The sequence below is a fragment of the Mandrillus leucophaeus genome, unplaced genomic scaffold (assembly GCF_000951045.1).
Source record: "Mandrillus leucophaeus isolate KB7577 unplaced genomic scaffold, Mleu.le_1.0 Scaffold601, whole genome shotgun sequence".
Lineage (NCBI taxonomy): Eukaryota > Metazoa > Chordata > Mammalia > Primates > Cercopithecidae > Mandrillus > Mandrillus leucophaeus.
Genome location: NW_012106487.1, coordinates 518571 through 524786, shown reverse-complemented (window position 1 = coordinate 524786; position 6216 = coordinate 518571). Strand labels below are relative to the sequence as shown.

The window sequence follows — 6216 nt, the reverse complement described above, 5'->3', positions numbered from 1 at the left end:
TTTCACAGATCAGCAATGCTTCTCTTCCTGTATCACTAGCTCATGATGGTAACATAAGGGACCAGTCTGTGCCAGTGGATGGGCCAGAATTAAAAGAAGATAAATGTTGCTGTCCTGCCTGAAATAAAACTGGGCACCCAAGGTGTCAGAGAGTTGTCTGATATGCTGTGAAATGAATGTCCCATATATATACATTTCAGCCTTTGTTAAATAAGGTAGAATTTTTTCTGGAAGATTAAAATCTCTCTTTCCAAATCATTGAATTAAAATATTTAGTTAATAAGTAAATCATTGCTATTTTCATCAATATTGGAGTTGTTTCTTCAAGTTTGTGCATTTTCTCAATTAGAAAAAAAGCCTAATTTGTTTAAATAATGAGAAGTCAACATTGAACTGTTGTCTACTCAATAGCCACAATTCCTTATTTCTTGTTTACAATGATCATAGATTGTTTATGTTTGTATTGTTGCAACAATTTCACAGAATATGGACTCCTCTCCCAATCTGAGAGGATGAGCCATGACTGGTCTAGGCCATGAATATTGTGGTAGATTGTATTGTGTGTTCATAATTCTTTGTTCCCCGGCCAGGTGCAGTGTCTCACACCTGTACTCCTAGCACTTCGGGAAACTGAGGCAGGCAGATTGCCAGAGCTCAGGAGTTCAAGAATGGCCTGGGCAACATGACGAAACCCCTCTCTAGTAAAAATACAAAGAATTAGCTGGGTATACTGCTGCGCACCTGTAATCCCAGCTACTTGGGAGGCTGGGGTGTGAGAATCGCTTGAATCCGGGAGGTGAATGATGCAGTGAGCCAAGATTGCGCCACTGCACTCCAGCCTAGATGACAGAGGAGCAAGACTGTGTCTCGGGAAAAAAAAAAAAATTGAAAAAGAGGATTCTTGTTCTCTCCCCATGCTTACCATGCTTTTATGAGGAAAGATAATATTTCCCTGTATCATTGACTTTGGGCTTGGCTATGAGATTGCTCTACCCAGTAGAATTTGGGTAGGTTAATAGTAATAGAAGTAACTGAGCAGAACTTTAAAGAAGCTTCTCCTCTTCAACTCTTGCTCAGCATTATAAAAATCAAATGCCCTAAGTAGTCTGTGTCCTTCAACATGGGTCCAGGAATGAGAGTCTCCTGGAGCACACCTGAATCTCATCTGTAGTCTAAGGTAGAAGTGCTGCAACCAATTCACAAAACTCATGAGCAAGGAGTAAACGCTTGCTATTATAGGTCATTAGCTTCTGATCATGTTTCTTAAGCATCATGGGAGCAAAAGCAAACTAATGCAAACGTTAATGTAATTCCCTTTGCTTGTGATTGATTTAGAGATGAACATTTGTCCTGTTTCCAGCTAATAGAATGTGTTTAGGAAGAATGCCAAAGGAGGGAGCTAATTAGTAGGATTTTGACCTCTAATGAAAATGATGGCCAAATATATGAAATTTTTCTTTCTTTGGTTTTATTGTTTAAAGACATAATTATTTAAGTTCTATTAGTTGTGTGTGATCTTATAACTGTGAGGAATTACATAGAATGAAAATGGAATGTGTTGTGGTGGCAGAACAGAAAGAAGCTGGGTGATTGACATTGTTGAGCTGCTGCAGGAAATCTGGTAGTCTCCATTTCCAGAGGTATTGTAATGTAGAAAAATTGAATAACTTTATTGCTTAAGTCACTATAAGAATGTCTTGTTACTTGCAACGCAATGCACTCAACTAATAAAATATGTTTCTAGAAATACACTTGCCTGCACTCTTTTTAAGACACACAGACCACATACACACAGATATTTTTAAAGGTCTCATACTACATAAATTATACTATTTGTTAATTTAAAAAGATAATATGGGCCAGGCACAGTGGCTCACACCTGTAATCCCAGCACTTTGGGAGGCCAAGGCAGGTGGATAATGAGGTCAGGACATCAAGACCATCCTGGCTAACATGGTGAAACTCCATCTCTACTAAAATACAAAAAACTAGCTGGGCATGGTGGTGCACACCTGTAGTCCCAGCTACTTGGGAAGCTGAGGCAGGGGAATTGCTTGAACCCGGGAGGCAGAGGTTGCAGTGAGCTGAGATCGCACCATTGCACTCCAGCCTGGTGACTGGAGCAAGACTCCGTTTCAAAAAATAAAATAAAATAAAATATAAATAGATAAATAGAATAGAACATGATATTTTTTACATTGTAACACCTGTACATTATAAGACTAAAATCTATCTCATATTTTAAAGTAACTGCCTAGTACTTTGTGCATGAACACCCTATGCCTTCAAATTGAATTTGAGGATCAACCTCAGTTAGCTATTTTCATAAAATAAATTTAAAAATACATAAAAAGATGAAAAATGTGAGAGAAACATTAAATGAAATGGAATTTGAATTCATAAGTTGTGATAGCCACCTAAATGAATCACCAAGAGAGAAAACATGAAAAATGAAAAACAAATACAGAAATAATAGAAGAAAACTTTAAAAGGTGAAGAATAAAGAAACACATAGTATAATGTCACTACCCACTCAGTGCTAAGTTAAATGGATTTCTTGAGAAGACTCCAAAAGCAGGTACAAATTTTGAGTATGTGTGTGCACGTGTGTATGTATGCGTGCACACATATGTTAAATGTGTACAAAATGTTTTAAAAATCACTTTTATTGAAATATTGCATAAGCACATCTAAGAACAAATTTTAAGCTTGATGAATTTTTACATTTTTAACACAGCCATTTAACTATCAGCTAAGACAGGAAATAAAACATAACCGGCAACTATCACCTTGTTTTATATTCACTATCAATCCTTACTCTTTTTTTAATTTGAGACAGAGTCTCATTCTGTTGCTCAGGCTGGAGTGCAGTGGCATGATCTTGGCTCATTGCAACATCCACCCCCTGGGTTCAAGCAATTCTCATGCCTCAGCCTCCCAAGTAGCTAGGATTACAGGCACCCACCACAATGCCCAGCTAATTTTTTAAAATTCAGTAGAGACAGGGTTTTGCCATATGGGCCAGGCTGACCTCTAACTCCTGGCCTCAAGCAATTTGCCCACCTCAGCCTCCTAAAGTACGGGGATTACAGGCATGAGTTAACCAAGCCTGGCCCATTACTCTCTTTTTAATACCCCAAAGGCAACTAATATCCTAATTTCTCACACAAGAGATTGGTTTTGCCTGGGTGTTGAACTTTCTGTAAAGGAAATATCAGTATATTGTTTGCCATATTGATCTATGTTGTTTTATGTAACAGTAATGCATATTTATTCATTGTTCCACAGTATTCAATGTAGAAATAGATCACAATTTATTTCCTATTTCTTCTCCTAATGGATATATTTGGGTTGGTTTCAGTTATTGTTATTATGAATATGATGCTTTAAATATTCTTGGATTTTTAAGTAAAAATATGTGCAGTTTTATAGCTCAACAGAAAAAGCTCTTTTTACCTGGATATCTGGATTTTTTACTCTTGGTGAAGATAACTGCAATGAGATTTATCACGTATGATTTAAAGTCAGGAAATGCCTCCTGGTAACCTGCAGGGTCAGTTTTTCACTGATGGTTTACAACTGGCCTAATTGGTTTGACAAACCTAGCTTGATTATATGGACAAGGAGACACAGAAGGCTTGTTGAGAACTTCTCTTCCAAGCCCTCCTGAAAGCAAGATTGCTAGCACAGAATCTTGGTGTTTCACACTGGAGACAGAATGCACACTCTGTGTTTGTGAATACTTGTAGCCTTGGGTAGCTTTCAACATGGGAGGTCTTTCAGACTCCCAGTCCATGCCTGCGCTCTCTTTCACTTGCTGCACCATATCTTTGCCTTTAAATAAAAGCCCCACGTAAATATGTTCTGTGGAATGTGGTGGTTCCTTTCAAATATCCAAACAAGAAGATTTTCAGTATGTATACATTTCTATTGAGAATATACCTAAGAATGAATTTGCTATTTGCTGGTTCATAAAAATATATATATTGATATATTGATATTTAGACAAAATTTGCAAGTAAAATACACACAAAAAATTTCTTGAACCATTAGAGAATAAGTTACTGACCTGATTCCCAATTACCACCAAATATTTTGGGATTTATTCCTTACAAACAGGATTTCTCCTACATATTCACAACTATCAGCGTTGGTTGTATTCCCGCTAATACCCTGTTACTGTCTAATCCCAAGACCCCATTCAACACCCTGGCACTCTACATTAAGCTAACCCCTGTGTGTAGTTACCCTTTTCACTCTACTCTGGCTCCAACACCTCATGCTTGGCCACCCTCATTCTTGGATGCCATCCTTGGGCTCTGACCTAACCCCTAGATTATTATCCATTTCACATAGATACTCTTCTCATCCTTCCTCAGCTAAACCCGTGTGGGTGCTTACCCAACCCTGCTCAGTTAGGCTCTGACACGCCAAACATGCTATATCACTGTGATGATGCCCTTTTCATCTTGCCTGGATTCTGCCACCACTTTTGTACGGACTCCTCCTGTTCTTTGGCATTGATACCTGGCACCTTGGAGCCCTCTTATACAGATGCCCCTTTCATTCTATTTAGACCAGAAAAATCCCACAATGATCTACCTCTTCTACATGCAAATCCTTTTTATCCCATTCTGTGCCATTGCCTTACATAGGTACTAATAGCCTGTTGAGTTTAGACACCAGGTGACGGTTCTCTTCCCACTAGCCTGTTGAGTTTAGACACCAGGTGATGGATAATACATCTATCTGGATGCTCCCTCACTTTGTTTTGATTCTGACACCCCACGTGGGTCACCTACATGCATTGAAACCCTTACTCAGTTGTGGCTTCAATCCACATGAGGCAGCCTTCTTCTGTAGACAGAGGAATTAACCATTTTTCCCTATTCCAAAAATTAACCATTTCCCCAAAGAGCATGGGTTTCTGTCATGGAGAAATAGTGTTTGGATACAAAGGTCTAGAGGCTAGGTGTTCTAGGTTTTCTCACTTCACAAAGCTAAGAAATACATATGCATATGCCAACCAAAGCATACCATAAGGGTAAAATGATGACCTTTTTGAGGTTGGAGGTCACTATCTTTCCATCCTCTCTTCCTTAGAGTATTTCCTTGAAATCTTAATAGGTCCAAATAATAAGTTTACCCTTTTGATTTTGCAATGGAAGAATGCGAACTTTCTGATCCTTGGAATTGTAAACAAATGCCTTCAAAACTTACTTGGGAGTTTTTCCCAAGAGGACTATCTTAGGATGTAGCCCTTTGTCTCTTGAGGAGATGAGAAGTTATTCTCACTTCTGCTTTGCTAAATAAATTATGTGAAAGTCTCTCTAGACGTTTTAGTCACTTTTGTAGTACCTACGAGCATAGAAATCTGACCATGTTCATGTAGTAATAAACTGTGTTCTCTTTTCTATGTTGGTTCAGAGAGGTCTTTGTTAGTATTATTTTATTTCCAACAAACACACACCCTATATTTCTGTATTGTTACTTTCTAGAGATGGATGATTTTGGATGGTCAAATGTTGATAGAAAGGCACTAATGAAAAGTAATTCAGAAAAAAACGCATTTACAGATTTGGTGACAGGAAATAAAGAAATTTTTCATGTTAAGCTCCAATTATCTCTGAAAGGTAGAAGGGAAGTCATTAGTTGAGAGTATACATGGAATTGGAGGTGGACGTTTTGAGAAAAATGGAGGCTTATAAAATTAAAATAAGTGTTTCCAATAATGTGAAACAGAACTGATTAAAGAACAAAGCAGACATGATTGCCGAGGAGTCTCTCAGATGAGTTCACGTTGATCACTGTAGTCTATTGTTTCACAATAACTCATTCCAAAGCAAACTGCATATTGGATTCACCTGGGATCTTTTAAGTTATACTGATTCCTGGGTCCCACCTGCAGAGATTCTGTTGTAATCACTCAGGAGTCTGACATCAGCATGCAGATTTCAAAAGTTCCCCAAGTGATTTTAAAGAGTCTTGAAGATCAAGAACCATTGACCCAGACAGAATGTTCATCACCTTTATTGTTTTCCACAAAAACCTACCATGTAAAGAATTTGTGAAGATAGAAAAGTGTATTGCAAATTAGAAATTGAGAGTTGAATTGGCAAACAAATTGAGTCAAATTAAATTCTGAGTTTTAAAACTTTCCTATGGCCACCCCAAGAGTGTGGAACCTTCCCTGGGCCTTCACCCCATTGTCTCCAA

General features: G+C 38.0%; 1 long non-coding RNA gene across 1 annotated transcript in view; it reads right to left on the bottom strand.

Moving 5' to 3' along the window:
* LOC105553681 overlaps nt 1-6216 on the bottom strand; it is a 67750-nt gene that overhangs the window by 40565 nt on the left and 20969 nt on the right. The window lies entirely within an intron of this gene.